Source organism: Schistocerca serialis, chromosome 7 (assembly GCF_023864345.2).
Source record: "Schistocerca serialis cubense isolate TAMUIC-IGC-003099 chromosome 7, iqSchSeri2.2, whole genome shotgun sequence".
Taxonomy (NCBI): domain Eukaryota; kingdom Metazoa; phylum Arthropoda; class Insecta; order Orthoptera; family Acrididae; genus Schistocerca; species Schistocerca serialis.
This window is the reverse complement of record NC_064644.1, coordinates 96,461,370-96,479,480: the sequence shown is the minus strand read 5'-3', so window position 1 is coordinate 96,479,480 and position 18,111 is coordinate 96,461,370. Positions and strand designations below refer to the sequence as shown.

The window sequence follows — 18,111 nt, the reverse complement described above, 5'->3', positions numbered from 1 at the left end:
CAACTGCCAGAGTCTGCACCATTCATGAATTCTCTGCAGGTCGTTCTGCAGATTCTTACTGTCTTCTGGTGTCGCTACTTTGGTATAAAGAACAGCATCATTTGCGAATAGCCTTAAAGAGCATCTGTGGCTTTCTTCTAGATCATTTATATATATTTTGTGAACAGTACCCCTGTGGTACTCCGGATATTACGTTTACCTCTGTCGATTTAGTTCCGTTAAGAGCGACGTGTTGAGTTCAATCTGCAAGGAAGTCTCGAATACAACCGCAAGTCTGCTCCGATACTCCGTAAGCTCGTATTCTTTTTCTTTGAACGGGAATGCGGGACGCCTTACTAGTCGTGATTGCAGCTAACGATCGTCAGCATCACCAAGCCGAAATCCTGCTATCAGATCGTCACAGCGTATAGCATGATTTCTCATTCCCAGTCACTCGTTTCCAGTCATCCACTGACCCGTGGCGTCGCTCTTTACACCAGATCAAGAGTCGTTTAACATGGACTGAGAAAATGTGTTGCTTATCAGGAGCTGTTCGACCATTCCAGCCCAGTATTTTCACATCCAGTCACTGTCTTAGCTGGACTGCTGGCAGCACTCTGGAACTCACGAGTAGTTCCTTCCGCTGATTCCACGCGATTTTAACAACGTCCGTCCGCGAAGCTCGGCTGTGGCTGTCCGTCAGTAGATGGGGTCTGGCTGGTCTCGCGTTAGCTGCGGTTGTTCCTTCGAGTTTCCACGCCAGTCACATAAGCAGATGTCGATCTTGGCAGGTTTAGAGGGCTTGAAATGGATTTGTTACTCAGGTGGCCTCCAGAGGGTAGTTCTACGTTGGAAGTGACTGAGATCTCCCGTTACTGCTTCTCTACTGACAACAAAATACTTTCCGCCTCCTCTTACACTGGCCTATCCACCACTTGTGACCTTCAGAGGGCAATTACGCGTTATACAGTGGTGTCGAGTGACGTTTGCTCAGATAGTGTAGTTGAAATACCAAAAGTGATTTTCCACAAACTTCACATGTTAGAGTACGATCCCACCGAAGGAGGAAACTGTGTGTCAGGACACAATGTTGTATTTCGAACGTTGTAAGTATCGCTTCCTTCCATCAGTGTGGTTGACACGAGGCTCACCACGCTTGGGTGGACTATTCTTCATCACATTTTGTTCTTTGCAACCTCCGACCACTGGTCTTCCCGCTGACTCACGATCCATCTATACGACAATAAGACGGCAGCTTGGAGGGGGACCAAACGCCGAATCACGTCGCGTCCTGTTCACGCTTCGTCGGCTGTTTCGTCGGCTGCATCATTTTCCCATAGCAAGACGTGCCCCAGTACAATGCGCAATACCACCTCCTCGCTTTCGTTTTTGGATCTGCTGAAAGTCATCTTGTACATTCTTGTTTTTCTATTGCGGACATTTGTTTTACACTTTGTAGATCAATGAGAGACTCATAGCAGGTGAGAAACTTTCTACTGCGTTTCCTTCTCACCTGCCGCAGTAGTCCGCCCCTGGTAGCTGAGCAGCCGGCATCGTAGCTCAGCGTGTTCGCTCAGAGAGCCGGTTGGCCTCTGTAACAGAAAACGGAGTGGAAGGATCAACAAACGAACTTGACCGGTCGTCATGTGACGTCTGCAACGACTAAACACAACGATCAACAACGAGCAAAATAAAGGTCCTGGGTTCGATTCTCGGCTGGGTCGGAGATTTTTTACGCTCAGGGACTGGGTGTTGTGTTGTCCTAATCATCATCATTTCATCCCCACCGACGCTCAAGTCGCCGAAGTGGCGTCAAGTTGCACCAGGCGAGTGGTCTACCCGACGGGAGGCCCTCGTCACACGCCATTATTATTATTACTATTATTATTATTATACCTGGCGCATTAACTGTAGGAGTCTGTAAACTTGTTTGTTGTTCCCAGAGGCGAACTCTGAAGACACTCCAAGCGAACATAGTTAAGCAACCGAGAGTTTTCCTCTTCTTAAATACATCCATACAATACAGGACAAGACGTGAAATCTTTTTTGTTTTGTGAACGGTTCAAGGTATCGAAACATAGAGTTTCTATAAATGACAGTGGAGGACAAGTAATTTCGTTGCGTGTTTAATCCTGTCAACTATTCGACGAACCGATATTTTGAGGCAAATATGAGTTTTAAAAAATTAAATGATGTACTTTTATCAGCGGCATTCAAAAGCTTATGAAAAGACAAGTATAGTGATAAAATGCTTCTTAATACTGACATTGAAGGTTTTCAATAAGGTATCAAAACAACATGCCAAAGTTGGAAAGCAAGGTGGCAGGAATCCGTTACTCTGGTGTAAATACGGATAACTGAGACTCTAATGCGAGGCTTCGTTGCTGTGTGAAGCCCTTCGTCTATTTACTTGTTTCCCCAAATGCTATTTACTGTAACGTGACTATGTACTCTCATCTGAAATAATTTCCTGAGTCACTTCCGATGTGCTTGTAGTTAGCATATAGTTCGATTTGCAACAGTCGTTTCTGATCCTCTATCTGTGACGTCATCATAAGCTACAACCAAGAAGAACTCCGTGTTATTTCAGTAGCGTGGGCCAATCTTCAGGTTCCACATAGAGACGGCTTGAGAATTCCAACTGAATATCCGATTCCGGTGGACTTGTCTTCCACCACATTCCTATGAATTTTGTGTTTGTAGGGATCCACAGCCTCCCTATGCTTAATAAATGTAAACATGGTCCGTAGTAGGCAGTAATGCGATGTTTATTTAATCGTGTATTTAGCTAATGTGGACTAAGCGTCATTGTCAAGCACATTGGTAACATCTGTATTTAATGTCATTTTCAAATCACTCTCAATTACAAGTAAAAAGTAGCCATATTCCGTCATTTTACGAAAGGATCCACACTACAGTGACGCCATGCTCTATGTACAACAATATGGTAACTTTTTACGAAAGGATCCACACTGCAGTGGCACATTTCAAGATGGCATTCTGAAAATTGCTCTCTGTACAACAACTCTTACGGAAAGCCTCAACGTGAACATTAATAAGCGTCTTGTCACTGTACTAGCCTTTTCTCTGCTGCTTCGCCGACATACGTGTGTATTATATACAGGGTGAACAGTGATAAAACCGACGAACTGGAGCGACGGATTCCTCCCCGGAAATGGAGGAAGAAAGGTGCTAGGAACATGTGTTCGGAAATGCATCGTTGCCACTGTAGATGGCGCTGACGAATGACAGTTCCTCTGAGCATGTGTCGTGTGTTCCTTGTGTGCTGCAGGCAGTGTGATTGACGCAGCGTACTGTAAGCAGCAGAATAGTCCCGTATTCATCTCGGAAGCAAGCAGAGATGGTGTTTGTGTACTGTCAAACAGATGGACACTGTAGAGAGTCAGCACCGATATACCAACGAGAATACACATACCAACCACAATACACAAAATTTCGAGCCCTTTGTGGTGCTTTGTGTGATCATGGGTCTTTTTAGACAGACGAACGTGCAGGGAGACGCCAGACTGTACGTGCACCAGATTTGTAGCTTGTACTAGGGATGTCTAAATTTGGTGTAAGCTTAGTCCGCCACCTCCGTGCACGTTCGTCTGTCTGAAAGAACCCATGATCACACAACGCCAAAAAAAATAAAAAGGCTTGAAATGTTGGGTGATGTGGTCGGTGTCTGTTAGGGTACTTGTTTTATCATAGTCATGCTGCCTCTTGACCATTTCCATCTCCTTGGCGGTTCACAAACACCTTCTCGGCTTGTTCCTGACATGAATGCCGGACCGTTCTGATGCTTACAATGCGCTGTGTCGATCACACAGCCTGCAAGACAAGGCATGTGGTCAGAGGCACTGTCATTTATCGTTGCTGTCTACTGTGGAAACGATGCATTCCGGATACATGTTCGTAGGGTCTTTTCTCCTCCATTTCCAGTTAGGAACCGGTCCCTGCACTTTCTTTGTTTAATTAATGTTCACCCTTTAGAATGCACACATCTCAGTCTCCCTCTTCTCTTGGTCCACCTCCTCCTCTCCCATCTCTGTCCATCTCCGCCTCCCCCGCCCCCCCCCCTCTCTGTCCAGCTCAGCCTTCCGCCTCTCGGCCCATCTCCTCTTCTCTCCCCTCTTTCTGTTCATCTCTCCTCCCCCTCTTTCTGTCAATATCCTCCTCCTCCAACCCCTTCTCTCTCCCCTTTCCCTCCTTCCCCCCCTTTCTATGTCCAATTTGTACTCACACTCTTTCTATTTCGATCACCTCCATCCCCCATCTCTTTCTGTCCATCGCCTCCTCCCTACTTCCCTCTGCCCATTCCCTCATCTTCTAGTCTCTCTGTCCATCCCCTCCTGCCACCCCCCTCTACCTATCAGCCCCTTCCTCCTCCCTCTCTTTGCCCATCCTCTTCTCTATCCATCTCAACCTTCGCACAGCAGTGCCCCTCCAGACACGTATCCGCTGAAAAACATATCATTAAAGCAGGCCCATGCTATACAAACACAACACGCTTATCGTGTGAGGCAGCTTACACGTCGGGTGATGGAATTTCATTTCTTACCATTGACGAGTAGGCTGCCCTGCAGAACAGACCGATACTATTCCCACACAACATGCCTATTGTGTGGGCAACCTACGTGAAAGGTGCTTAAAAAACAGGTGTGTCTGTTCCGTTTCGGAGCTAGGAGGTTATTAACCCTACAGCGTTGATTCTCAAGAAATTTGCTGTTTGTGTAGCAAATTTGGTAAAAAAGATCCAGGGATTTGGGAAGAGATCTTGGACATACCTAGTCTTTTCAAGAGGTTTTGAAAACCATTAATAAAATTATACCATTGCATGGTCCTGTTGTTGAATAGGTAGCGTGACTTACAGTATTGCAGATTACCCAGTTTTTTTGGTGGGAGGAGTGTAATGGGGTCCTCTCATCAAATGGCTCTGAGCACTATGCGACTTAACTTCTGAGGTCATCAGTCGCCTAGAACTTAGAACTAATTAAACCTAACTAACCTAAGGACATCACACACATCCGTGCCCGAGGCAGGATTCGAACTTGCGACCGGAGCGGTCGCTCGGCTCCAGACTGGAGCGCCTACAACCGCACGGCCACTCCGGCCGGCTCCTCTCATCCTTGTGATGTCAACTGTGCAGCTACCTGACCGAGTAGTAGCGGCTCTTTCATGGTATGGAAAGCCGATGGCAGCCAGGAGAGCGGTGTGCCGCCCAAGGCCCCTCCACCACTCCGTCTACAGGCCACAAGTGGCCCATCGGGACCATCCGACCGCCGTGTCATCCTCGGAGGAGGATGCCGATAGGAGGGGCGTGGAGTCAGCACACTGCTCTCTCGGTCGTTATGATGGTATTCTTGACCGAAGCCGCCACTATTCGGTCGAGTAGCTCCTCAATTGGCATCACAAGGCCGAGTGCACCCCGAAAAATGGCAACAGCGCATGGCGGCCCGGATGGTCACCCATCCAAGTGCCGACCAAGCCCGACAGCGCTCAACTTCGATGATCTCACGGGAACCGGTGTAGCCACTGCGGCAAGGCCGTTGCCCTAGGCCCCTCCACACCACATTTGAATGATGAAATTCGAAGGAGAAAGACACGGCAGGCGCTCGGCGTGCACGCTCCTCTGCCCCTTTACTGTTACATGAAAATAAATATCTTAGTTGATAAAGGAATTAACATTATTAACCACAGAACAACATTCTGCGCCCCTCCACATGTACAAGGATTGCCCAGAAAGTAATGCACCCATTTCTTTCTTGAACGATTTTTTGTTGAACATCATGGGAATTACACACACACGAAAGAATGGTGTTTTGTCTACACACCCTATTTTTCAACGTAATCTCTGTCCCATTCTATGGCTTTCCTCCAGCGCGAAACAAGGGCGTGTGTGCCCTGTCGGTACCAATCCTTGTCCTGGTGACGGAGCCACTCCTTCACTGTGTGTATCACCTCCTAATCGTCCTCAAAATGTCTTTCACGGCTGGCATCCTTTAATGGCCCAAACAAGTGGAAGTCTGAGGGGGCTAGGTCCGGTGTGACAGCCGTGGATGGTCTCCCCGACTGCTGCAGATCGTGGAGCTCCGCCGCACTGCCTTCTGATGACCTCACGCTCTGTGCCCAGCGACTAACTGTTTCTGCCGACAGCAGATGCTTCATACGCTGCACAGGCGTTTGTGAATATTCCTCACAGTTTCTTTCTCTGCAGTGAGAAATTCAATGACGGCACGTTGCTTGTAACGTACATCAGCTACAGACGCCATTTTGAAACTGTCCTGCTGCTACGCTATCTGTCGGGAGTGACAGAAACTTGTCACTGAGGAGGCTTCAGATAATACACTCCTGGAAATGGAAAAAAGAACACATTGACACCGGTGTGTCAGACCCACCATACTTGCTCCGGACACTGCGAGAGGGCTGTACAAGCAATGATCACACGCACGGCACAGCGGACACACCAGGAACCGCGGTGTTGGCTGTCGAATGGCGCTAGCTGCGCAGCATTTGTGCACCGCCGCCGTCAGTGTCAGCCAGTTTGCCGTGGCATACGGAGCTCCATCGCAGTCTTTAACACTGGTAGCATGCTGCGACAGCGTGGACGTGAACCGTATGTGCAGTTGACGGACTTTGAGCGAGGGCGTATAGTGGGCATGCGGGAGGCCGGGTGGACGTACCGCCGAATTGCTCAACACGTGGGGCGTGAGGTCTCCACAGTACATCGATGTTGTCGCCAGTGGTCGGCGGAAGGTGCACGTGCCCGTCGACCTGGGACCGGACCGCAGCGACGCACAGATGCACGCCAAGACCGTAGGATCCTACGCAGTGCCTAGGGGACCGCACCGCCACTTCCCAGCAAATTAGGGACACTGTTGCTCCTGGGGTATCGGCGAGGAGCATTCGCAACCGTCTCCATGAAGCTGGGCTACGGTCCCGCACACCGTTAGGCCGTCTTCCGCTCACGCTCCAACATCGTACAGCCCGCCTCCAGTGGTGTCGCGACAGGCGTGAATGGAGGGACGAATGGAGACGTGTCGTCTTCAGCGATGAGAGTCGCTTTTGCCTTGGTGCCAATGATGGTCGTATGCGTGTTTGGCGCCGTGCAGGTGAGCGCCACAATCAGGACTGCATACGACCGAGGCACACAGAGCCAACACCCGGCATCATGGTGTGGGGAGCGATCTCCTACACTGGCCGTACACCACTGGTGATCGTCGAGGGGACACTGAATAGTGCACGGTACATCCAAACCGTCATCGAACCCATCGTTCTACCATTCCTAGACCGGCAAGGGAACTTGCTGTTCCAACAGGACAATGCACGTCCGCATGTATCCCGTGCCACCCAACGTGCTCTAGAAGGTGTAAGTCAACTACCCTGGCCAGCAAGATCTCCGGATCTGTCCCCCATTGAGCATGTTTGGGACTGGATGAAGCGTCGTCTCACGCGGTCTGCACGTCCAGCACGAACGCTGGTCCAACTGAGGCGCCAGGTGGAAATGGCATGGCAATCCGTTCCACAGGACTACATCCAGCATCTCTACGATCGTCTCCATGGGAGAATAGCAGCCTGCATTGGTGCGAAAGGTGGATATACACTGTACTAGTGCCGACATTGTGCATGCTCTGTTGCCTGTGTCTATGTGCCTGTGGTTCTGTCAGTGTGATCATGTGATGTATCTGACCCCAGGAATGTGTCAATAAAGTTTCCCCTTCCTGGGTCAATGAATTCACGGTGTTCTTATTTCAATTTCCAGGAGTGTATATACGTAAAGTTTTGCATTCTTAGCATTGTTTTCGGCTGATAAAAAAAAAAAATGCGGTGCATTACTTTCTGGGCACCGTTGTACAATCATTCACAAGAAACCTATTTTTCGATATCGTGTACTGCACCCCATAAAATGTGTAGTGTCTTAAGCGTCTGACCCTGCATTACGATAGATTCTCGATACAGTCTTCAGATTTGAAGAAAACCAACTTTTAAGGAATGTGGCTTGGAGATCGAGATTTCTTGCGCTATCTGGAAACTTTAAAACTTTCTTCGGTGTCTTATGACGCCAAGGCAGCAGTTTGTACCGTTTCTGTTTATTTATCTTGAGGCAAGGACACACAGTTTATCTGTCTAGGACAACACAACGGGAGCCGTCAAAACTGACGTCTGAGAGCTGATCACCATCCAACGTGACGCACGGAGAGAGCAGGGACCTGCTCCAAAGCGATGGCGGAGAGGACCGCGATCCGTAGCTGCATCGCCCTGGGGACACTTGTCATACCTCCGTTGTTCGAAAGGCTGCATCCGTTTGGAGCACCACTGCTCTTGCGTGCGTCATCGATTGATATACCCACTGTCTCTGACAGAATTCCAATCGTGCTGCTATACGACTATGTGACCACCAGCATGAAATTATGAACATTCTGTGACTTTCTGTAAATGATATATACAGCCAATCGGTTGCTCAAAGTTTATTGTAATAAGCCGTGGCCAGGTTTCAATAGCACTAGAGGTATCTTCTTCAGGAGGAATAAATTCACAGAATTTATATGACTGTTCTTATAGTAAGCTATATCTGTGGAGTAATTCTTACAGTCTTTCATGGAGGACTTAATCTATGATTTCTGCTATTTGACTTGAGCATTTTAGTTAATAATGTATGTATATAAACTGATGAGACAAAACATTGTGACCACGTGGTTAATAGCTTGGTTGTCTGTCTTTGGAACGAGGTGCATCACTGATTCTGCGTATCAGGGATTCGACAGCTTGTTGGTAGGTTTGTGGAGGTATGTGGCATTGGATGTCTACCCACAGGTCATATAATTCGCGTAAGTAATGGGCCATTCCTTTACGAACGCGGAGATAGCGTCCGATAGCGACCCAGATGATTCCGTATGAATTACATCAGGCGAATTAGATCGCTGAGACATGAACGTGGGTTTACTATAATGCTTTTCAAACCACTGTAGCACAGTTTTGGCTCCGAGTCACGGATAATTACACTGCTGAAAGATGAAATCGTCGTCGGGTAAGACATCAAATGTTCGAATGTGAGAAATCTTATGGGACGTGACTGCTAAGGTCATCAGTCCCTAAGCTTACACACTACTTAACCTAAATTATCCTAAGGACAAACACACACACCCATGCCCGATGGAGAACTCGAACCTCCGCCGGGACCAGCCGCACAGTCCATGACTGCAGCGCCTTAGACCGCTCGGCTAATCCCACGCGGCGGTAGGACATCAAACAGGATGGAACAAGATGGTTCGCAGCAGTCAGTGTCCCTTCGATCATTGCCACAGATCCCATGAAGAGCAGGAGAATGTCTCTCATAGCATAATACTACTCCCGCCAACCTGAGTCCGTGGCGCGCCGCACATTCGGAGCTACCTTTCACCTAGATGACGGTGTCTCTGGAGAGGACCAGCGACCTAATGTAGCAAACATGTGATTCATCCGAAAAGCCGGCACCTTTCCATTGGCCGATGGTCGAATCCCGATGGTTCCGAGCCCACTGAAGCCGTAATTGACGATGTCGTTGAGTCAGCATGTGAACGCATATGGGTGGTCTGCTTCGGAGCTCCATGTTCAACAATATACAATGAACGGTGTGATCTGAAGCACTAGTGCGTGCACCAGCATTGTGCTCTTTCTGCGGAGATGCCACAGATCACCATCTATCCTACTTTACAGAGCACACAAGCCTCCGAAGACCACGTTCTGTGAAGAGTTGTGGACGTTCAACCATTTAGCGCCTAGTGTTAGTTTCATAGTCCTTCTACCTCTTTCCGTAGAGGCTCACAACAGTATCACGTGAACATTCGAACATCTTCGCCGGTTTCGAGATATTCGTTCACAGGCCTTACTTAATAATAATCTGTCCTTTGTCAAAGTAGCTTATCTGAAGGGTTTCCCCATTTGCAGCCCATGTTTTCGCTAGGATGATCCCCCGTCCTTGACTACTCCGGTTACATACATTTGTTATCGCGTCACGTGCCCGCAACGCCACCAGGCTGCATCCAGCGTCGCTTTGACTGGTGGTCAAATGTTCCGGCCCATCACTGTAATTTGTACTTTATGGAAGTTATGTGACTTTATTCCTGCTGAATAAGTTACTCTTAATGGTACTGAAACCTGGTCAAATCTTAATAAAATAAACTTTGTGAAACTGACCGGCTGCATACATTATTTACTGAAAGTTTATTTACGGTTGCTGCTGTCAGACATGTTTAGAATTGTAACTCTGTGTGACTTCAGCATGAGAAGTAGCAGTCCAGATGAAGATCTAAAGGCAGAGGTGATCTGCATCCTGACGACTTTTCTGAATTTGTAGACCCTCAGAATACAAATTGATGCTGAATCACAGTAAGACTCAGTTTTAATACTTTCTAACACACAATTCAACTAAAACTGACGTCTTCATTATACAAGACGGGCCTATGACTGGTGAGTGTGAACAGTCCAAGATCCTAGATGTTCAGATAGATGGTAAGCTGTCATGGACAGCCCATGTTCAGGATTTTGTTCAAAAACGAATACTGCTGTAGTAACCATCAGAACAATATCTGCAATAAGTGATAGTCCAACACGAAAATTGGTCTCCTTTTGTTTATTTTCATTCGCTTATGACATTCGTCTTTTTTTCTCGAGTAGCGCTACCCATTAAAAAAGGGTATGTTTGGCTCAGAAACGGGATGTAAGCGATATGTGCTGTAAGTTCACGAACCTTTTGTCGGGCCCTGTTCAGAAGTCTAGGAATTCTGACATTAGCCTCTCAATATACAGGGTGAGTCACTAAATATTGCCGCCTAGAATAACTCCGAAAGTAAGATAGAAACAGAAAAGTTTGTGGGACATGTTGCATGGGACAACGAGGGCTCCTGTAGGTAAAATTTGTTTTTGAATGTGATGCTATAGCCGGCCAGGGTGGCCGAGCGGTTCTAGGCGCTACAGTCTGGAACCGCGCGACCGCTACGGTCGCAGGTTCGAATCCTGCTTCGGGCATGGATGTGTGTGATGTCCTTAGGTTAGTTAGGTTTAAGTAGTTCTAAGTTCTAGGGGACTGATGACCTTAGAAGTTAAGTCCCATAGTACTCAGAGACATTTTTTTTGTGATGCTATAGTTTGGTACTTATTTTCTGATAGCGGCTATCGAGTCGAATCCAATGATCTGTCACAGTAAGGTCTTTGAAGGTCAACGAAGGTCAAAAAGTTGGCTTGAACGTCCATTTACAGAAGGTGTTCGAAGTGGTGATCATTGGTATCAGGGCAGTGCCTTAATCTTCTTATCACGGATTGAGTGGCATTATTTATCACTTCGGTACTTGTCGGAGCACATGCCCTGACAATTGTTTCTCTTATTTCATGAAAATAGTAAATATTCGCCGAATACGGCGTATCCATCTAACGTGCCATTGACATGCAAACGCTCCTGTAGGTAAAGTTTTTTTTTTTTTAATGTGATGCTATAGCCGGCCACGGTGGCCGTGCGGTTCTAGGGGCTACAGTCCGGAACCGCGGGACTGCGACGGTCGCAGGTTCGAATCCTGCCTCGGGCATGGATGTTTGTGATGTCCTTAGGTTAGTTAGGTTTAAGTAGTTCTAAGTTCTAGGGGACTGATGACCTAAAATGTTAAGTCCCATAGTGCTCAGAGCCATTTGAACCATTTTTGACATGCAAACACCATTCGACGGTTTCGCTATACAACACTAATAGGAACGGTAGGACTAGTATCGTCGAATCAAGCAAATTTGAATGATGTATTCCTTCGAAGAACAAGTCGATATGCTTCTCATTTACGGAGAATGCCAAAGAAATTCAATGAGAGCTAGATATCCTCTGCGTACTCACCCTACACGTCGTACATTTAAATGTGTGTATGATAAATTGAGAACAACTGGATCTTTAACGATCGGAAACATATCCGGCAAAGGAAAGTTAATAACGAGGAAAAGGAAATTGATACTCTTTCCACTGTTGTTCGAGAGCTTTGTGTTAGTTCGCGTCAAATCGCAAGGGAATCTGGCATCAGCCAGAGTAGTGTTGTTCGTGTTCTGCATCGCCATAAATATCATTCTTATCATATCAGTCTCCACCAACAATTAACTGATACGGATTGTATGCATCGCATTGAATTCTGCCGATGGTCTCAACTTCGATTCAGAGGGATGACATATTTATTAATTTTATTTTATTTACTGACATGGCTACATTCACGAACCATGGAAATGTTAATTTGCATAACGTGCGTTATTGGGCAACTGAAAATCCATGTTGGCTGCGGTAAGTTGCGCACCAAAAACCGTGGTCGGTGAATGCATGGTGTGGGATTCTGGAGCACAGAATTATAGGCCCCTATTTCAGCGAAGGATATCTTAATGGTAGAAAGTACACCACATTCCTGCAAGAAAAATTAGGTCTGTTACTGGAAGAAATACCTATAGGAACAAGGAACAGAATGGGGTATCAAGACAATGGGTGTACCGCACATTTTTCGCTGATGGCTAGAAATGAATTGCAGAGACAATTCCGGAACCGTCGGATTGGACGCGGGGGAGATGTGTCGTGGCCGGTTCGTTCGCCAGACTTGACGCCTCTGGATTTTTTCTTGTGGGCATTCATAAAAGACATTTTTTATAAAGGCGTTTCCACTACACCTGAAGATATGCGAGAGAGAATTGTCAGGGCATGTGCTCCGATAAGTGCCGATGTGGTAAGGAATACCACTCAATCCATGATAAGAAGAATTGCAGCACTGCATTGATACCAATGGTCATCACTTCGAACACCTTTTGTAAATGAACGTTCATTCCACCTTTGTGACCTTCGTTGACCTCCAAAGACCTTACTGTTAAACATCGTTGGATGTACCAAACTACAGCATCCCGTTTAAAAAAACGTAGTTAACCTTCATGTCTCTGAAGCGATCCCACCTAGCAACAAAATCCAACGTCATATTATGGCCCCCGTTGTCCCTTGCAACTTTTGTCCCACAAACTTTTCGGCTCCTATCATACATTTGGAGTTATTCTAGGGGGCAACAGTTAGTGACTCACCCTGTATATTTTCTTTAATGTCCTTTAATGTTTAATGTCCTTATTGTTAAAAACATAAGCTTGTACACAAAAATTCGCAGCTTTCACTCATGCTTTCATTAGGTAAAAATCAATTCTTCATTTTAATCCTAGCTCCTTGACTTTTGTACAGATAGGAATATAGTATTCCGCTGCGTACATTTTCAATGAGCTACCACAATAATTAAAAATCGTAGCAGTAATCCTAGTACTTTGAAGTCAGAATTGAAGATATTCCTTGTGACTCACCCCTTTTATTCTGTCGGTCAGATCCTGGGAGAAAATTCCTGTGGTATATCGTTGGTTATGCTAATGCACGGGGTGGAAACAACAAGTGTTCACAACGTACACAGCAGGGTAGGGAAAGTCGAGACGAACAATTCGACATAAATTATGCTCTACCAAGTCTGCAGACTACCACAAACTGGCGTATAAAAGCCACCTAAGCTGCAGCACATACACGTCGTACCATATTTTTGTATTCAAATGGTTCAAATGGCTCTGAGCACTATGCGACTTAACTTCTGAGGTCATCAGTCGCCTAGAACTTAGAACTACTTAAACCTAACTAACCTAAGGACATCACACACATCCATGCCCGAGGCAGGATTCGAACCTGCGACCGTAGCGGTCGCTCGGCTCCAGACTGTGGCGCCTAGAACTGCACGGCCACTCCGGCCGGCTATTTTGGTATTGTCTCGTACTCTGCACATCCGCTCTGGATCGATAAGGAAAAAGAATTGCAAGTTTTTTTATACGAAATGTAATGATGTTCAAATTTTAAATGGGATTCGTTTTCGCTAGGGGCTGCGGTCTTCGGAATATTCAAGAAAATGTTACAGAAGTGGCCTTGAAACCCACCACCGCTCCACTCCCCCAACCCAAATTCACCCCCACCCTGACCAGTAGTTAGGATTTTTAGTATTTTATTCCATCACTACCTCCCACCACTGTTCAAAAATTTGCGACTATACAAATTATTTCCCATTCGACCGTGTTTGGACTTCATGTTCTGGGATGTTATTATAGCGCGGGTTTAGTCATGCACTTACAAATTGTAAAATTGACGTGTGTGTAAATTTCACAATTTTGTGAATTTTAACAGCGTAAAATTAAAAGTCAAATTGTTTTGTTTGTCTGGACTTCTTACTACAAAGCTACTATTCTTGTAGGGGTTAAGTTGACATCGAATTAAAAGCTTACTTCATTTATGCATAACCTTTCGGAAAGTCTTCTTTCCTTTAAATAAAAGGTTTAGATTAACAGTGTGTGTGAAATAACCAACTAAGCTCGTGGCCATAAAAGTCCAGTCAATGAAGACCATAGAAGGTCGAATATGGAAAGTATTTCGTGCAGTTGCAAATTTTTTGTACAGTTGTAGAAGGGAGTGCCATGAAGAATATACTAAAACTCCTGACTGGTGGGGATTTGAGTGGGAGGATGGAGGTGGGTGTGCATTTGAAGACCACTTTTGTACGTTTTTCTTGAATAATTTGAGACATGAGGCCTCTAGCGAAGACATATCGTAGAGCAAAATTAAACTACATTAAATTTCTATGAAGAAGTTCCTACTATTTTTTTCTCTAGGACCAATAGTTTGCACACAGAGAGCGAGAGAATACTGAAAATCTCGTACACTGAGGATGCGTTGTAGCTTTGTTGGTTTTATAGGCCAATTTATGGTATTTATGTGAAACAGAATGGGGAAAGAAATGGAAGGGATGGACAGGAATTCATGACTTCCAACTGCACAGAACACTGAGGTAATGCAATGGCGAGAGTTGAAAATTTGTGCCAGGCAGAGAACGAAACTCGGATATACAGTTTCTGATGAGCAGTTGCATTAACTGCTTCAGTCATCCAGACACAGTCCGAGTGCAACTCAAATCTTCAACTTATTGCGTGCTGCAATGCATCAACCCTCATTAATTAACCCCTTACTCGCACATTATTGATTCCTGTAGGAGATCAGACGGTATTAGTGCATCTGCACTGAAACAAACATCCAGGATCTGTCGCGCTCTTGGAGAAATGTATATATTTGACTGATGTCTGTTCTGTCAGACATGTCCAGCAGGACAGACACTGCTCAGATATATACAATTTGTGGCAGTTTGAAGATCTGATGGAGCACAAGTGTCCTGTATAAAACTGTTTGTCTTGACTTCCTCTCCACCACTGTGGCATGTTGTAAAGAGTTGTCGTTTGCTGAGTGTATGTGTACTTGTCTGGAGTCTCCTCCCAAACCCCTGAATCGATTTCAGCCAAATGTAACTCAAAAAGAGCAGGCCTCTGGGAGCAAGACTGTGGGGTTTGTAAGCTCGTATCTCCAGCAGAAGTGGAGATACAGGGAGAAACATGTTTTCTCCAGCCCCTGATCTATAGGTTGTCCCACATGATAGGTATGTTATGTGGGAAGGGTATCGGCCTGCCAAAGCAACCTGTTTTGCAAGACAACCTTCGTGTCAGGGAGAAGAAAAAGTTTTCTGAGCCCATACATGTTGGTTGTACTGCGTGACAGCTGTGTTTTGTTGAAGTAGTACCGCCCTGCGTGACAGGTGTGTTTTGTTGAAGTAGTATCGCCCTGCTTTGTTAACCTGTTTTGCATGGTGGCCTGCGCATCAGTGCCAAATAAATGATTTTCCAACTCCTCAACTCCTCATGTAGCCTGATGTGTATAATAAGTGTGTTGTGAAAGTAATGTTGGCCTGTTTTATTGAACTGTATTGCAGGTTACACATGGCGATGTGCATGGCTGGGGACAAGTTGAGATGGACAGAGAGATGGGTGGACAGAGCAAGGGGGAGGAGGAAATGGACAGAGACATTGGATGATGAGAGACGCTTCTAGCAGGTGGAACGTGTGGAAAGAGAGTGGGCAGGAGGAAAAGGAAAAGGGGGAGGTGCTGCTGGGAAGAGGGAGTGGAAGGCTGGGGAAGGAAGATATGGTCAGAGAGAAGGTATAGGAAATGGACAAAGAGACGGGGAGGAGCAGATGAAAAGCCACAAAGAGTGGGGAGGAGGAGATAGAGATGGGAGGGTGAAATGGACAGGGGGATAAAGAGGTGGACACAAAGATGGGGAGAAGGTGTGTTCAACACCTGTGTCAAATGGGTATGTGGGCAATGCTGTGGGGAAAAGGCTGGTATATAAATAAAATAATTTAGCCAACATGGTGACCAGGTGGAGGTTCAAACGGCTCTGAGCACTATGGGACTTAACATCTGAGGTCATCAGTCCCCTAGAACTTATAACTACTTAAACCTAACTAACCTAACGACATCACACACATCCATGCCCGAGGCAGGATTCTAACCTGCGACCACAGTGGTCACGCGGTTCCAGACTGTAGCGCCTAGAACAGCTCGGCCACCCCCCGTGATGGAAGCCCATTGCAGATAGTCTCCTCTTTGGATTAGTCAGAGAAATATCTGTTGACGGATACAAACGAGATGTCCCGAGAGTGAATACTGTTCCTGCACCCTGAAACAGGTGATTTCCGGGATATAGATGTAGTTGTCACAGGCGGGCGAAACGCCCAAGAAACGACCGAAAAGATCTGAGCTCGGTATTATTGAAACTGCACCAGACCGATATTTTTTTCCGAAACAATAGTCGTCCCAGCATCTACAGTATACTAGCCACGACGAGAAACGTGTCCCCGCGAGAGTGCTTGGGCTGGGTCGCAATCAACCTCCAGGAGGAGGATATGGAGTGTCCGCCAGAGGTCTGGAATTCTTAAGGCGGTGCGAGTATTAAGACCCAGTTGGCACCCCTTGAGCAGTAACAATAATTGCCGCAAAGTTTAATTGGTTTTCCTGTGCCGTCGCGGACTGCATTCGAAAGTAATCTGCGGGAGGGGTGGTGGTGGAGGGATGAGGGTGGAAGTTGGCAACGACCTCGAGGCCGCGAGGAATTTGCGCCGGAGTTTGTCTCGCGGGCCTTTCCGGCCCAGTCCGGACCGAAATGAGGTCTGCGTCCCGCGAGTTTGCGTGGTCCTGTCTCGCCGTCTCGCCTCTGCTACTCCGCTTCGTCCCCACCCCCCCCACCCCCGTGTCTCTCTCTCTCTCTCTCTCTCTCCCTGTCTTTCAGTCCCTGTCCGGCACCACACCAAGACAGCCTGCGTTTCGTTTATAATGCAGACAGACTCCGCCATGTTGTTTGCGCGTTATTTGATATCACGTGCTTCCAAATGACGAGGTACAATAATTAGCAAGAAATGACTAGACTTCAAAGCGCTGTCTAGTCACACAGTCTATTCCCAGAATATTACGAAGGCTATTTATAAATTAATGCCAGATTGGTTATTGAGACAACTGGCCAGGTACCAGTATGAGTTGCAGACTGAGCGTTCCGTACCAACATAATTACGTATGTAGACAGCTCATCCGTTCCGGAAATCGAGGCTCTCGACGATTTTTGCCTGTTATCGACATTGATACTGACAAGATATTTCGTAATTCTACTTCAAGGGGAAGAGCGCTTTAGGTTCTAATGAGTATAAAAATATATGATGTAAATGGCCGTATCTTTTGGTTGCACTAACTTAAAAAGTTAAATTTACTACACTGCCAAGTGACTATAGACCTTAGTGTGTGATATAAATTTCATCTTGATATGTCTGCCTGCTCTTAAGAAAAAGGGGTATTAGCAGAAGTACGAACACTCAGTCACATGAGAAATGCCAAAATTTTTCTTGCCATATAATTACCAATTTACAGTTTTCAGATTTTTCCTTTGGTTTTTCTGTAGAATCCTCCGTTCTGCCAAATTTTATGATTCCAGGCCAACGGGAGGCATCAATACCTAGATGAGTGTGTTTGGGAATATCAAAAAGTACGACGTAAATGGCCATATCTTTTGATGTATTGATGTAGAAACTTCAGTTTTATACACCGCCAACCGACCATAGATCTCAGTATGTGGGATAAATTTAAACTTGGGAACTGGGAATTTGTGTAAGGTCTTATGGGACCAAACTGCTGAGGTCATCGGTCCCTAAGTTTACACAGTTCTTAATCTAACTTAAACTAACTTACGCTAAGGACGACAC

The 18,111-nt window shown here is 46.2% G+C and overlaps 1 protein-coding gene across 1 annotated transcript in view; it reads left to right on the top strand.

The window, feature by feature from the left end:
* Positions 1-18,111, top strand: part of LOC126412909 (uncharacterized) — a 122,879-nt gene that overhangs the window by 71,264 nt on the left and 33,504 nt on the right. The gene's annotated exons all lie outside the window — the stretch shown is intronic.